Source organism: Oryctolagus cuniculus, chromosome 17 (assembly GCF_051225735.1).
Source record: "Oryctolagus cuniculus isolate XC-2025 breed Fujian yellow rabbit chromosome 17, ASM5122573v1, whole genome shotgun sequence".
Classification (NCBI taxonomy): Eukaryota; Metazoa; Chordata; class Mammalia; order Lagomorpha; family Leporidae; genus Oryctolagus; species Oryctolagus cuniculus.
This window is the reverse complement of record NC_142883.1, coordinates 4,504,436-4,520,104: the sequence shown is the minus strand read 5'-3', so window position 1 is coordinate 4,520,104 and position 15,669 is coordinate 4,504,436. Positions and strand designations below refer to the sequence as shown.

At 57.6% G+C, this 15,669-nt stretch overlaps 1 protein-coding gene across 3 annotated transcripts in view; it reads right to left on the bottom strand.

The window, feature by feature from the left end:
- Positions 1–15,669, bottom strand: part of RNF157 (ring finger protein 157) — an 81,634-nt gene that overhangs the window by 26,731 nt on the left and 39,234 nt on the right. The window lies entirely within an intron of this gene.

Genomic DNA, 15,669 nt, shown 5'->3' with positions numbered 1-15,669 from the left:
AGCATGGGCCGGGGCACGGCGGGGGATAGTGGGGGACAGCGGGAGACAGGGGGGCATGATGGGAGACAGTGGGAGACAGCAGGGCATGATGGGAGACAGTGGGAGACAGCGGGGCACGGTGGGGCACGTTGGGGGACAGCAGGAGACAGCGGGAGACAGGGAGCATGGCGGGGGACAGCTGGGGACAGGGGGAGACGGGGGCATGGCGGGGGACAGCGGGGCACGGTGGGAGACAGCAGGAGTCAGTGGGAGACAGTGGGGCATGGTGGGGCACGTTGGGGGACAGCAGGAGACAGCTGGGGACAGTGGGGCACGGTGGGAGACAGCAGGAGTCAGTGGGAGTCAGCGGGGCACGGTGGGGCACGTCGGGGGACAGCAGGAGACAGCAGGGCATGGTGGGGCACATCGGGGGACAGCAGGAGACAGTGTGGCACGGTGGGGCACGTCGGGGGACAGCAGGAGACAGGGGGGCATGGCGGGGGACAGCAGGAGACAGCGGGAGGCGGGGGGGCATGGCGAGGGACAGCTGGGGACAGGGGGAGACAGCGGGGCACGGTGGGGCACGGTGGGGCACGTCGGGGGACAGCGGGAGACAGGGGCATGGCGGGGGACAGCTGGGGACAGTGGGGCACGGTGGGGGATAGCTGGGGACTGCTGTCCCTCTCTCGTTCTCCGTTCAGATCTCTGGACTTGGGATTCTGAGTTGAGGACAATGAGGATATACGGAAGGGGGGAACAGTGAAAAATCTCATTGGGAATTGCTTTCAGAAGCTCAAAAATGATTTAAAATGTTTCCAGTATTCTGTCACTCGAATTTTTCGACATGTAATTGACTGAAAATCTGTGGTCTTTGTGGCTTTGTAGCCGTGGAGGGGCAGAGGCCACCCGCGGGGCTGTTGTGGCAGACTTTCACCGAGGGCGGCGGCGTGGGAAACAGCGTGAGTGTGTGCAGCGTGGCTGTAGCCCAGCTCTGGGCCACGGCGAGCGACACTTCACGTTTTCACGGATGGAGTAAACACAGCTGCTGCTTCTAACGACAGAGCAACGCAGGCTCCAGCAGAAGCCTTGGAAAACACAGCCAAGTACAAAACCAGCCATCACTCCCCCACTTATCCACGTGCGGGACCCGGCGTCCCTGTCTGCCTGTCCACCCTCGATGCGCTATTTCAGACTGCACCTACAACTCCAAGCCTCAGGTTCACTTGGAGAGCCGTGCGGAGGTGTCTAAGGCTTCGGCGCGTCCCACCTCACTCCAGTGGCCGGGCGGGGCACATCGCTGTCCCCGCGCGTCTGCAGGCTTGTTTGGTCACTGCCTTAGGACACGTTCCTGGGAGGGGAATTACTAGATCAAAGAGCAAGCATATTTTTAAGACTTTAGAGAACATTCTGCCAACTTGTTCTCCGGGAAGCTGACCCCGCTGGGCTCTGCGAGGAGCAGTGGGACTTTGGGTCTTTGGTGGAGGAACGCGAGATCCCAGTCCCGACCCCATCTGTGGGCCGTCTCCCCACCCCCACCTCCCTAGGCTGTCGGCTAAAGGAATTTAACACAATTTTAAAATAAGCTTAAGCAAAAAGTAATTAGGCAGGAAAATCCGGCACAAATGTTAGTCTATTCTAAAGCCAAAATAAATGACTTTGGGATTAAAATTTTTTTTCTGGAGTAGCAAATTTAATCATTTTCATTTGTGTGGGTACTTGGGAGTTATCCCTAACTCCTACCTGAGTTTACAAAAAGCAAGGCTTTCTTCCCCTCATTCTTTACCCTTTCTCTTCCACACCTCCCAAAAAGAAGACAAGAAAAGAAAAAGAAACCTCCAAACCTAGAATGTGATAACTGGCAAAGAACAGTCACTTGCAGTCAAAGCACGCATCCCTGGAACGCGCTGCTGACAAATCCAATCCCACACTTCCGTTCTCCCCTCCCACCGAGGAAAACAAGTGGACATCTGTCGAGGAGTTCCTGACCCTGCTCATAGGCCCCTACGTAGCAGAGTTTCTGGGCTGGTGGCCTCTCCCTCCTGTAGCTGGAGTCCACGTGCAACACTCCGGGCCGGGCATACGCAGAGATTTAAAATGGACAAGAGGGCCGGCGCTGTGGTGCGGTGGGCTAAGTCTCTGTGTCACCCACATCCAAACTGGAGCGCTGGTTTGAGTCCTGGCCGCTCTGCTTCCCATCCAGCTCCCTAATGGCCTGGGAAAGCAGCGGGAGACGGCCCAAGCGCCTGGGCCCCTGCACCCACGTTGGAGACCGCACGCACTTTCTGGCTCGTGGTTTTGGCCAGGACAATCCCTGGCTGTTGTGGCCACTTGGGGAGTGAACCAGCAGGTGGAAGACTTCTCTCTCTCTCTCTCTCTCTCTCTCTCTCTGCCTTTCAACGTCACTTGTCTTTCAATAGGATGGAGAAGGCAGGGTCCTGCTCTTTCAGGTAGATAACACAGCCACACAAATAACTGTGACGTTGAGGCAGACGTGACACAAAAAAAGCAAAATCAAAGGAGGTGATCACTCGAGCTCAGGCAGTCGGGAAGGCTGTGTGGGGGAGGCGGAATGTGACCTGGGACTTTAAAGGACAAATGGAATTTATAAATTCAGAGATGAGAGAGAAGGTACAGGACCAGTAAGCTCAGAAGTGAATGGAAGAAACGTTTCTCCGCTCTTAGAGCTGCCTCCCCTTCTGCGGTACACCAGTGTAGCTCACACCGCTCTCTTAGCTGCTTGGTCACCTTCCTTTTAGGAATGACCACGTACTGAGGGCTTACCACCTGCCAGGGACTACACAAAATATTTATTTGCTCATTTTTTGGGTAAATTATTAATGGCATTTTCTTTTTGTAATTTATAAGTTCTTTTAAGTTAATTGCAATCCTATTGTCATTTAAAATTATAAATGGGATCTTTAAATTGCCATGGAATTTAATGAAATAATAATACCTAAACATTGCTTCAAATGTAGAGAAATCTTATAAGTAATTCATAAAGGAATCATTGAACAGTTCAAAGTTCACTTTTTTTTTTTTACATGTTTATTTGAGAGGCAGAGTTGCAGACAGAGAGAGGGAGACACAGAGAGAGGTCTTCTACCTGCTGGTTCATTCCCCAAATGGCTCCCCAAATGCAACCCTGGAGCTGGGCTGATCCAAAGCCAGGAGCCAGGAGCTGCTTCCAGGTCTCCCACGTGGGTACAGGGCCCAAGCACTTGGGCCACCCTCCACTGCTTTCCCAGCGCATAGCAGAGAGCTGGATCAGAAGTGGGGCAGCCAGGATTTGAATCAGCGCCCACGTGGCATGCTGGGTGCTACAGGTAGAAGCTTAACCTACTAGGTCACAGTGCTGGCCCCACTCTTTTTTTCTTTGAAGATTCATTTCATTTATTCAGAGAGAGAGAGAGAGAGAGAGAATCTTCTATCCGCTGGTTCACTCCCCCAAATGGCTGCAATGGCAGAGTTGGGCCGGGCCAAAACCAGGAGCCTGGAATTTCATCCTGGTCTTCCACGTGGGTGCAAGGTCCCTAGCACTCGAGCCATCCTCCGCTGCTTTCCCAGATGCATCACCAGGGAGCTGGATCAGAAGAGGAGCAGCCAGGACTTGAACCAGTGCTCATGTGGGGTGCCGGTGTCATAGGCTGCAGCTTAACCCACTGTGCCACCACACAGGTCCCACTCATTGCGTTTTGTTATCAAGACATCGATGAGCACGTGTTTTTGTCCATCTGTGCGTCTTCAACACACACAGTACTGAGTTGGATTCAAGCAGCAGCATCTTCCAGTTTAAAGCCAGAGACTTCATTCACCTGCCTGCAGGCACGAGGGAAACGAGAGCAAACCGCTGCCCCGGCCCGAGAGGCCAACGGAGCCAGCACAGCTCCGCCCGGCCTTCCTGGAAGCCATGGCCGCCGTCGCGGCCCCAGGCCGCGGCACTCGCGTGAGTGCTGGCTCCCACTCACATCCGCTGTTTCTCCTTTCCCTGTGGCCACTGGAGTGTAGCGTCCTCGGCCTAGGGAGCGCATGGTGACCACAGGACCAGCGGGAGCCCGTGCAGGTGAGCCATCGGGAGGAAGCGGCCGCTCCCTTCTGCACACTTCGAGCCCCAGGGTGTGCGGGATGCAACGAGACACAGGAGCCCCGACTGGCCGTCAGCCCACGGCGGGCTTTTGGGAGGCGTCCCTGTCTCGCAAGCATCATCCTGCAGCGAATAAACTCTGACAGCCTTATGAATGATATGCAAATGCAGCTTCTAGAATGTTCTATGTCACTTTTCTAATGAAAACAGGCTGCAGTCGGGGACTAACAGACAAGGGCCAGGCTCTGCTCAGGGGTTTCTGGACAGGGCCGTGCAGGTCAGCACTTCTGGGACAGGGAAGCAGGCATCTCTCCCACCCGAGGAGCCCTGCATGGGGGGAGACGTGGTAACTGCGGTACCGGCCGTCACGCGTGGGAAGAGACTCACGGAGTCGCTGCCGGGCCAGGAGAAGCCTCGGTTTCCTGCTGCATTTTATGAGACTGTGGTGACCTGTGCGCAAGGCGCCACGCGTCCTCACTCCCGGCAAGCGTCCGGGTCGCTGGCGTCAGCACTCACGTTCACGTTGTCCTGCGACTCTCCCCACCGGCCGGCCTGGTTCAGAAACACACTCCAACTTCAAATTCTCAACACCGACAGGCACGTCTGCCGCGCAGGAGCGGGAGGGACGCAACGCACGGCCTGGGAGCCCGGGGGGAGTGGCAGGGCCTGGAGCTGACGCGCCCACTGCAAACAGAGCTGGGCCCTGCTCGGGTTCCGGAAGGCAGTCACGGCTCTGGGTGACAGCTCCGCGCTGAGGTGCCAGTGGGGACGGGAGTCCACCCAGCTCCAGGAGTGTGGGCTGTCCTGGGGCACAGCCTGTCCACGCCTTCGGTCTGTAACATCCGGACACCGACAGGACAGGGCCAGCGGCCGCGATGTCAGCCACAGTGCACCTTCCGAGAGGCTGGAAGTGCCACTGACGGGCACGGTGATTTCTCCTGGGAGTTAGTTTCCAAGAACAAAGACACCTGCCTGGGCGCTCGGCACCGCAGCCGTGGCCTGCACGCTGCACTGGGCCTGGGCAAACCTCTCCCGCCGCACTTGCAGGGGCCCTGACCGTGAGAGCCTGCCTTAGGGGCTCTGCTGTGTCCACACTGAGGAATCCCTAAGCTTCAAGCTCGCGATGGGCGCAGTCCCAGCTCAGCCAGGGCCTCGCCCGGCGGCAGCTTGTGCGTGTGCAGGGCGGGTCTGCTTCCGCGTTTTATCCTGGCTTTCACCTGTGCCTCACATCAGCAGCGCGCCACCTGGTGACCAAAAGCGGAACTGCAGTTTAGACTCATCTGAATGGGAGGGGGTGCACGTGTGTGTGTGTGTGTGTGTGTGTGTGTGGCGCGCGTGTGCACGTATGTCCTCAGTTTGTCTAGAATGATACTTTCAAACATCTTGTTAAACTACCTCTGTGTGCACAGCACATGTGGCATGTAGAACATCTTCCCCGGGGCCGGCGCCATGGTGTAGCCGGTGAGGCCGCCACCTGCGGTGCAGGCATCCCATATAACCACCGGTTCGAGTCCCGGCTGCTCCACTTCTGATCCAGCTCTCTACTATGGCCTGGGAAAGCAGTAGAAGACGGCCCAAGTCCTTGGGCCCCTGCACCCATGTGGGAGACCTAGGGGAAGCTCCTGGCTCCTGGCTTCAGATTGGCACAGCTCTGGCCCTTGTGGCCAACTGGGGAGTGAACCAGCAGATGGAAGACCTCTCTCTCTCTCTCTCTGCTTCTCCTTCTCTCTCCGTGTAACTCTGACTTTCAAATAAATAAATAAATCTTTAAAAAAGAGAACATCTCACTCCACTTTAAAAATCGGTGGGCCACTCCTAGCAGTCTACAGAAAGGATCACATCTTCTCACACAAGCGAAGGATGAGCTTCGATCCAAGGTGCTTCCAGGTCCTTGAATCCGGCTCGTTCTTCTTTGACGCCTGGTTTTCTCGGCTTCCTCTCTTCTCGGCCGGCCTGTGCTGGAGGCAGACCTGCGGGTACTTCCAGGCCAGTGAGGCTTCTGACATCCAGGCTGTGTCGGGGGCCACGTGTTAGGCGCCACGTGGGGACGAGAACGCCAATTTGCCCGTTGAAGCGGCGGCAGCCAATGACCTGCACTTACCCCCTCGCTAACTTCCCACCCAGTCCTCACGGGGAGCCAGCTGCCAGCTCAGACAGCCTGGGGTCGCGGGGCTGCCGCGATGCAGACGGGGGAGACGCCAAGGGTGCCACAGATGACCTTGAACGCACACGTGCCCTGTGCTCCCATCCAAAGAAAGCCAGGCGGGCTGCAGCCCATTTATAGTGTGCTGGCTTTGCTGGGCCTCCCGGCAGGAAGCACACACAGGACCGCGGCCTCACACCTAACCGTGACCTTCCCGAAAGATTTAATTAAGCAGTGAATTAAGCCACCGCCCAACTAAGCAGTTCTCTCAGCTCACCCTCGGAGGTGAGAAGAGAGCGGCGAAGCCAGCCCAGGGCAGAGCACACTGCATAAAACGGCCCCGGGCCGGGCCGCGGTCTCCGTGGACCCACCCTCTCCCGACTCCTCACCGGGGAAGCGGGGAGCGCTGAGACCAGGCAGCACCCTCAGGGCCACGAGGACACCTAATGCCCCTCCTTGGATGAGGACGGAAGCAGCCCCACACCCCCCGCCGGCTAACACGCCCCGGCCAGGTCACCTCTGCTTCTAGAATGAGAGCCCCCTTCCTGGGGAGGAGCTGTTTCTGGATGCCAGGGACGCTGCCTAACACCAGCGCAGTGCAAGCTGAACTCAAAGGGGAGTAGGGGGGCTTTGGGCAGAGCAGCCACGGGCACCCCTCCCCTGCAGCAAGGCGGGGGTTGCAGGGACTGCCACGGGCACCCCTCCCCTGCAGCAAGGCGGGGGTCACGGGACCGCCACGGGCACCCCTCCCCTGCAGCGAGGTGGGGGTCACGGGGACCACCACGGGCACCCCTCCCCTGCAGCGAGGCAGGGGTCATGGGACCGCCACGGGCACCCTCCCCTGCAGTGAGGTGGGGGTCGCAGGGACTGCCACGGGCACCCCTCCCCTGCAGTGAGGTGAGGGTCATGGGGACCACCACAGGCACCCCTCCCCTGCAGCGAGGCAGGGGTCACGGGGACCGCCACGGGCACCCCTCCCCTGCAGTGAGGTGGGGGTCATGGGGACCACCACAGGTACCCCTCCCCTGCAGCGAGGCAGGGGTCATAGGGACCACCACGGGCACCCCTCCCCTGCAGCGAGGCGGGGGTCATGGGGACCGCCACGGGCACCCCTCCCCTGCAGCAAGGCGGGGGTCATGGGGACCGCCACGGGCACCCCTCCCCTGCAGCGAGGCGCGGGTCATGGGGACCGCCACGGGCACCCCTCCCCTGCAGCGAGGTGGGGGTCATGGGGACCGCCACGGGCACCCCTCCCCTGCAGCGAGGTGGGGGTCATGGGGACCGCCACGGGCACCCCTCCCCTGCAGCGAGGTGAGGGTCACGGGGACTGCCACGGGCACCCCTCCCCTGCAGCGAGGCGCGGGTCATGGGGACCGCCACGGGCACCCCTCCCCTGCAGCAAGGCGGGGGTCATGGGGACCGCCACGGGCACCCCTCCCCTGCAGCGAGGCAGGGGTCATAGGGACCACCACGGGCACCCCTCCCCTGCAGCAAGGCGGGGGTCATGGGGACCGCCACGGGCACCCCTCCCCTGCAGCAAGGCGGGGGTCATGGGGACCGCCACGGGCACCCCTCCCCTGCAGCGAGGCGCGGGTCATGGGGACCGCCACGGGCACCCCTCCCCTGCAGCGAGGTGGGGGTCACGGGGACTGCCACGGGCACCCCTCCCCTGCAGCGAGGTGAGGGTCAGGGGGCCGCTCCTCTCAGACCAGCAGCCCTGGCTGCATCCGCTCCCAAGCGAGATCTTGAGACGCCTGACGCTATCTGTGAGGAGTTTCTCAGACGGACAAGAACAGACAGCAGTCACAGCACGCATTTAAAAACACGCCACTGCGGGGCCGTGCTGTGGCGCGGCAGGCTAAGCTTCTGCCTGCGACGCTGGCATCCCACATGGTGCTGCTTCGAGGGGGGGCCGCTCTGCTTCCGACCCGGCTCCCTGCCAGTGCACCTGGGAAAGCAGAGAGGATGGCCCAGAAATGACACAGAAATATCCCTTCTTTTCTAAGATTTATTTATTTGAGAAGCAGAGTTACAGATAAAGAGAAGGAGAGACAGAGAGAGAGGTCTTCCATCCACTGGTTCACTCCCCAGATGGCCGCAATGGCCAGAACTGAGCTGATCTGAAGCCAGGGGCTTCTTCCCAGAATCCCGTGTAGGTGCAGGGGCCCAGGCATTTGGACCATCTTCTACTACTTTCCCCGGCCATCAGCAGGGAGCTGGATTGGAAGTGAAGTGGAGCAGCCAGGACCCAAACTGGTGCCCATATGGGATGCTGGCGCTGCAGGCAGAGGCGTAACCCACTATGCCACAGTGCTGGTCCCACAGAAAGACCTTACATCCATTGGTTCACTCCCCAAATGCTTGCAACAGCTGGGGCTGGGCCAGGCCAAAGCTGGGAGACGGACATTCAATCCAGGTCTCCCGTGTGCACGGCAGGGACCCATCACCTGCTGCCTCCCAGGGTGTGCGCTAGCAGGAAGCGAGGCAGCTGGAACTTGAACCCAGGCACCTGGACACGGGATGCAATCTTTTTTTTTTTTTTTTTGAAGATTTATTTATTTATTTTAAAGTTGGAGTTACACAGAGGAGAGGCAGAGAGAGAGAGAGAGAGAGAGGTCTTCCATCTGATGGTTCACTCCCCAGTTGGCTGCAATGGCCAAAGCTGCACAGATCTGATGCCAGGAGCCAGGAGCTTCTTCCAGGTCTCCCACATGGGTGCAGGGGCCCAAGGATATGGGCCATCTTCTACTGCTTTCCCAGGCCATAGCAGAGAGCTGGATCAGAAGTGGAGCTGCTGGGACTTGAACTGGCACCCACATGGGATGCCTGCCCTGCAGGTGGCGGCTTTACCCGCTACATCACAGCGCTGGCCCTCAGGATGGGATCTTGATGGCTGCACCAAAGGCCACCTGACATTTGGATGTTCTAATGCCCCTGTGTATTTCCCAGATGTATTAAAACAGAGGTATTTTCAACAGGCCAATTACTAAGAAAGGCAACACGGCCAAAATCATTCCCATTCCCCATCTCTTTTTTTTAGATTTTATTTATTTATTTGACAAGTAGAACTACGGACAGTGAGAGACAGACAGAGAGAAAGGTCTTCCCTCTGCTGGCCCACTCCCCAAATGGCCGCAACAGACGGAGCTATGCTGATCTGAAGCCAGGAGCCAGGTGCCCCTTCCCAGTCTCCCACGCAGGTGCAGGGGCCCAAGCACTTGGGCCATCCTCCACCGCCTTCCCAGGACACAGCAGAGAGCTGGATCAGAAATGGAGCAGCAGGGTCTTGAACCGGCGCCCATACGGGATGCTGGCACCACAGGTGGAGGATTAGCCTAGCGCACCATGGCGCCGGCCCCATTTTTGTTTTTATAAAAGTAAGAAACTGTGAACTGGCCTTCTCTGTCCTATGAAAATATACTGACTCTCAAACTATCCATGTAGGGTGCAGGGTTAACTCCGGGAGGTGTCAAGTCCCTTTCTCATATTCTCAGAAGGAAAACATACTCTAAAGTCTACCAGGCCATAAATCCCAGTTCTGGATTGGGGAAATGAATACTATAATGGCAGACAGAACAGTGTTAGGCTTATAAGCCATGCAGTACAGACTTCAGAGCCCGGCCTGGTCCAGCTACTCCAGCTACGTATTTACAGACACAGCCCAGGAAGAAAACCACTACTCAATCAGCAACTTTAATAAGGTTTTATTTTTCCCATGTAGGCACTGGTTTAAGTCCCAGTCACTCCACTTCTAATCCAGCATCCCTGCTGGTGGCCTTGAAAAAGCAGTGGAAAATGGCCCAAGTGCTTGGGCCCATGCCACCCACATGGGAGACCTGCAGAAGCTGTTGGCTCCTGGCTTCAGCCTGGCCCAGCTCTGCCATTGCAGCCATCTGGGGAGTGAACCAGCAGATGGAAGACCTCTCTCTCTGTCTTTCCCTCTCTTTGGAACTTGGCCTTTCAAGTACATTTAAAAAAAAAATCTTAAAAAAAAAAAAAAAAGAATAAACAGGCACTTGGGGCCAGCATTGTGGCACAGTGGGTCCATATTGGAATGCAGGTTTGAGTCCCGACTGCTCTTCTGATACAGGTCTCTGCTAAGGCGCCCTGGGGACAAGCAGACCAACTACTTGGTCCCCTGACACCCATGTGGGAGACCGAGTCCTGGATGGAGTTCCTGGCTTGGGCCTGACCCAAAGCAGAGATGGTGCCACAGATAGCAATCCCTTGAAAGCAACGCATGCTGGTGTCTCCCAACACTGTTAACCTGGCTCCTAAGCTTATAACTCTCAGCCTGGCTGTCAGATCAAAGAGTATGTCATGCTAAAACACGGAATCTGTAAAGCACAGCACGGGACGGGCCTCGTGGCACCAGCATCCCACGTCAGAGTGACAGCGAGCCCAGCGGCTCTGCCTCTGATCCAGCTCCCTGCTAATGCACCTGGGAGGGCAGTGCCACTATGTGGGAGCCCCAGTCGGAGCTCCTGGGTCCTGGCTTCAGCCCGGCCCAGCCCTGGCTGCTGCAGCCATTTGAGGAGTGAACCAACCAAGAACTCTGCCTTTCGAATAAATTACATAAATAAATCTTAAGACAGAGCGAAGGAGGGAAGCAGAGTCTGCGACTGAGCAGGCGGCTTTAGTGGCTGGCTTCCAACGAGGAGCGAGGAAAGCCCTGCGAAGCATCCCACTGGTGCATCTCCAAACCGTCACGGTCACAAGACACTCGGGGAAACCGAGAGAAGGTCACGGACTGGAAGGGACGCAGGGGGCAGGGCAGAACGCTCCAGGGTGTCCTGCCCGGGCCCAGGAACTAAAAAGGGAATCAGTGGGCCCCAACACAGTGTGATTTCTTTTTCACTAGTTTGTGCCGGAGTCAGGCTCCAGTGTGGACAAACGCGCCACAGTTCTGTGATACGCTGACCTGGGGGGAAGCCAGGTGGAGGGTCTCCGGGAAGTCTTTACTCTCTCTGCAATTCTAAGTGTAAAACAACTTTCTAAAAAGTTCAGCGAGAGAAATGCTGAGATGGTTGGAAAGCCCAGATCTGCAAGGGCTGGGTGGGGGTGGGAGCGGCTCTGGGGCCACTGGTCGTGTGATGTGACACAAACTGCTTTGCCTTGCTCGGCACCCATTTCCTTATCAGTAAAAGACGGGGACTAACAGCAGCCTCCACTTTGTGAGACTGACGGTCCTTCCAGGAAAGCAGGTGGCACGCCAGGTGGCACGCCGGAGTTTAACACAAGGGCACACTGAGCTGACAAACCGCAGGGCTGGGTGCAGCGGGGAGAGGCTGGGAGCCCGGCTTCAGACTTCTGGGGTTGGGCGCATGCACGCGCGTGTGCACACACACACACACACTTCTGGGATGGGGTACTGTCACACACTGACTTTCAAATAAAGAAATCTTTAAAGAAAGGAAGAGTTACAGAGAGAGATCTTCCACGTGCTGGTTCACTCCCCAAATGGCCATGATGGCCAGGGCTGGGCTAGGCTGAAGCCAGAAGCCAGGGCACCAAGGACTGAAGCACTTGGGCCATCTTCCGCTGGTTTCCCAGGCATCAGCAGAGAGCTGGGTGGGAAGCGGAGCAGCTGGGACGTGAACAGGCACCCACAGGGGACACCAGCTTCACCCGCTGTGCCACAGCACCGGCCCCCTGGCACTTTCTGTTACGGCTTCTACTGAGTGCCTAGGCTAGCCACTTGATCTCCTCTCTTAAAATGATTTTGCAGGATGGATTAGCAGAGGCCGTGAACCTCTGCGGTTGTCAGGATTTAACATTTTCTTTCCGGCTAAACCAGGTTGTGTCCACAATCATGTTAACTGAACAGCACGGCTGGTTTATCAGCGCCGCCTCTTAAAGACACAGCGCGCGTCTAGGTAGTTTCTGTAGTCGCGGGGGCTGCCGAGGGGAGCTGTGTGCGCCCAGCCAGGTCAGGCTGCGTGATCCATGGCTTTGGCTTTCGCAGACTTTCTTCCTCCCACAGTCACAGGTTTTCGGTCTTAAACACAGCCTGACGACACCCGCTTCAATGCCCCGGACGCCATTTCTCCCGCAGGAAGCAGCTCAGAGCGGGGGCGCGGTGTCGCGGGGTGTTGCAGGTGTGTCCTCAGTGGGCCCGGGCTGCGCTGGGCTGAGACGCCGTGCGTGCGGAGGCCTCCAGCTCCGCTCGGTCTGGGGACTGACCCCTGCCGTAGACTGGACGTGGTTCATGTTCCAAGGGGTCACGCTGCGGCGGTGCGAGTCCTCACAGAGACTTTTGTGGAACAGTTTCATCAAGACTTCAGAAGGTGAAAAAGTTAACCAAATTTTTCTTTGAAATGTAACACCGCTAAGTACAGTTTCCCGTAGATGGGTGTACAGCAGGAAGCAGAGGCGAGAGTGCGCACACGTGGTTTCAGTATGTTTCAAAGAAATTTCGAGGAAATTCCTGTAACACGGTGTGGCAGGGCTTGACCGCGGGGCCACGGCGGCCTTCGCGCTCTGCCGTGGGAGGAGACGCAGGGCTGAACAGCAACCAACCCAAAGCTCAGGCAGCGGCAGGCCTTCCCGGTGGGCAACACTCGTGCTGTGAGGCTCCTTCCCCCAGCTCCTGCGACACCAACTCTAGGGGCCCGTGCTGTGGAGCAGTGGGTCAGGTCACCGCCTGCAGCACTGGCAACCATAAGGGCACTGGTTCAAGACCCAGCTGTTCCACTTTCAATCCAGCTCCCTGCTAATGCACCTGGGAAAGCAAGGGAGGATGCCCAGTCGCTTGGGTCCTTGTATCCACACGCGAGACCTGGAAGAAGCTCCAGGCTCCTGGTTTCAGCCTGGCCCAGCCCTGGCCATTGCAGCCATTTGTGGAATGAACCAATGGATAGAAGATCTCTCTCTCTCTCTGTCTCTGTCTCTGTCTCTCCCTCTCTCTCTGCAACTCTGCCTTTCAAATAAATTTTAAAAAATAAATCTCAGAAACAGGACCTGTCCATACCACATCCATGTTCTTTGCAGCCAAGTGTGTACGTCTCTGACCTGGGAGGTCAATGCTAGACGGCAAGACTCATGTTGGAACCAACTTTATGCCTCTTGGAGGGATCAGAGCAGCATGTGGAGACAAACTCCACAGAAGGAACGTGGGGACAATAAGATCTCCAGAAGAGCAATGCCTGAGCCTTGGGACTCCCCAGGTCTTTAGCATCGGCCCCTAAGACTAAACGGCAGATGGGGGAGGCTGGTGTTCGGCGTGGCAGTTAGGATGCCCCGTGAGGAGCCAGCATCCCACACTGAAGGGCTTGGGTTCCTGGCCTGCCTCCCCTCCTCCTCCAACCCAGCTTCCTGCTCATGGACACCCGGGGGGCAGCAGAGGATGGCTCACGCACCCGGGTCCCTGCCAACCAGGTGAGAGGCCTGGATTGAGGCTCGGGATCCCGGCTTTAGACTGGCCCAGCTCTAGCTATTGAGGGCATCTGGGGAGAGAACCAGCAGATGGGAGTGCGCACGTGCTGCTCCCGCTCTCGGTCTCTCTCCTTTTAAATAAATAAATAAATATTCAACATAAATAAATGAGACTGAAAAATGGCGGACTGGTACATAACTGCTCGGGAAATGACAGAAACGCAGACGCCCACGTGTCTTCCAACCTGTGGTGCAACACTGATTCAGCTCACCCGGGCGTAAGAGCCCACGGCCGAGCCAGGGAGCTGTGTGCGGGACGAGGACGAGGACGCAGCGAGCACAAGGCCACAGCGGGGAGACCAGCTCTGGCCCTGGCTCTTCCCTTGACACGCGAGATGTCGGGCAAGCAATCGAATGTCCCTGGACGCCGAGCTCAGGGTCTGCAGGCTCCGTCTCTCTTACGGTGACTAAAATGCAAACATTTTGAAAATCACAGAGGGTGCCTGGTGCCGCAGCTCACTAGGCTAATCCTCTGCCTGCGGCACCGGCACCCCGGTTCTAGTCCCGGTTGCTCCTCTTCCAGTCCAGCTCTCTGCTGTGGCCCAGGAATGCAGTGGAGGATGGCCCAAGTGCTTGGGTCCTGCACCTGCATGGGAGACCAGGAGGAAACACCTGGCTCCTGGCTTCGGATTGGTGCAGCACGCCGGCTGTAGTGGCCATTTGAGGGGTGAACCAATGGAAGGAAGACCTTTCTCTCTGTCTCTCTCTCTCTCTAACTCTGCCTGTCAAAAAAAAAAAAAAATCACAGAGGGCTAGCAGAACACAGGTCATCATGAGATCAGCAGTGGTTCCCATCAGCGACTCTATCTTGCAAGGCCATTTACGTTCTTGGACAAAAACAACACACAAATGAAGTATAGGCAGTCCGATAAGCCTCTCTTGTGCACAAAGCCCAAAGCAGCTGCAGCAGATACCTTTGGGCATCCTCGCCTGGTGTGACCTGGGAGAACTTTACCAGCTGTCCCGTACGCTACTGGGAAACTGTGCACCCACCCACCGGGACGCTCGGCAGACAGCGGAGGCCTCTGTGAGGCCCTCGGTTGACAATGGAAGACGCCGTCTTACCCAGAGCGAGAGTGCAGCGGGCTCTCTTCCTGTCTGTAGCAAGCCTGCACCACGATCCAGCACAACCAGGAGCCGAGGAGAAACCGAAGTGCAGCCTAAGACACCGCTGGTAGAGCAGAGGCCCTCGCACCCGCCACCGGGGATCGGATCACTGCCCTGTACTCCCACGGCCCCGGCCACACACAGTGTCTGGGGGACCCGTCCACAGAGACCCCGGGACTAGGGGTGAGTAGGCCTCAGGAGGAACCGCAGCTCTGTTAGCCACTCCTCCTTTCCAAGACTGCCCTTTGTTGTGGAAGGCCGGCTTTGTGGAGGCGTGACTACCACACAGTAAAATCCACCCTTTCTAAGTGTGCCGTTCTGTGGATTGTGACAAATGCACACAGCAGCCCCGTCACAGTCAGGGTAAAGACACCTCCCCACCTAGTGCCCCCGCCCCCGGGCCCACTGCAACCACGGACCTAAACCTCCCCACGGCTTTGCTCTTTCTGGAATGACAAGACGCGCTCTTCACAATGCTTAAATAAAACCATCAAAGGCCTTATCAACCGGCACGGGACACCGTGCACACAATTGCCAGGCGTGCGTTAGGGCCGGTGTCTCCTGGGCCTGAGCCGCTCTGCTGGCTCAGCTCAAAATAGGATGCTTCTCAGGGAGACGCCAAGGGGCCTCTTAAACCCAGGGACAAGACCTCGTCTCCAGTCGTCCCTGCAGAAATGCCTGCTGTCCTTGTCTGTGGCGCAGTGCCAGGCACAGCCAGGACCTCCCTCAGTCTAGACGCGCACCTGGCATTGAGGGAACAGGCACCTCCGAAGCTGGCACTGAGCGCAGATCGCTAAGGAGAGTCTGTCACCCTAAAAGGCTTGACTTTCAGCAGCGCGTTCCTGCCCCTCCAGCCACACGGTGTGGTCTGGGCAGAGGGAGACCCTGAAGGCTCGCCGAACTCTGTGAGAGTCACACAAGAGCT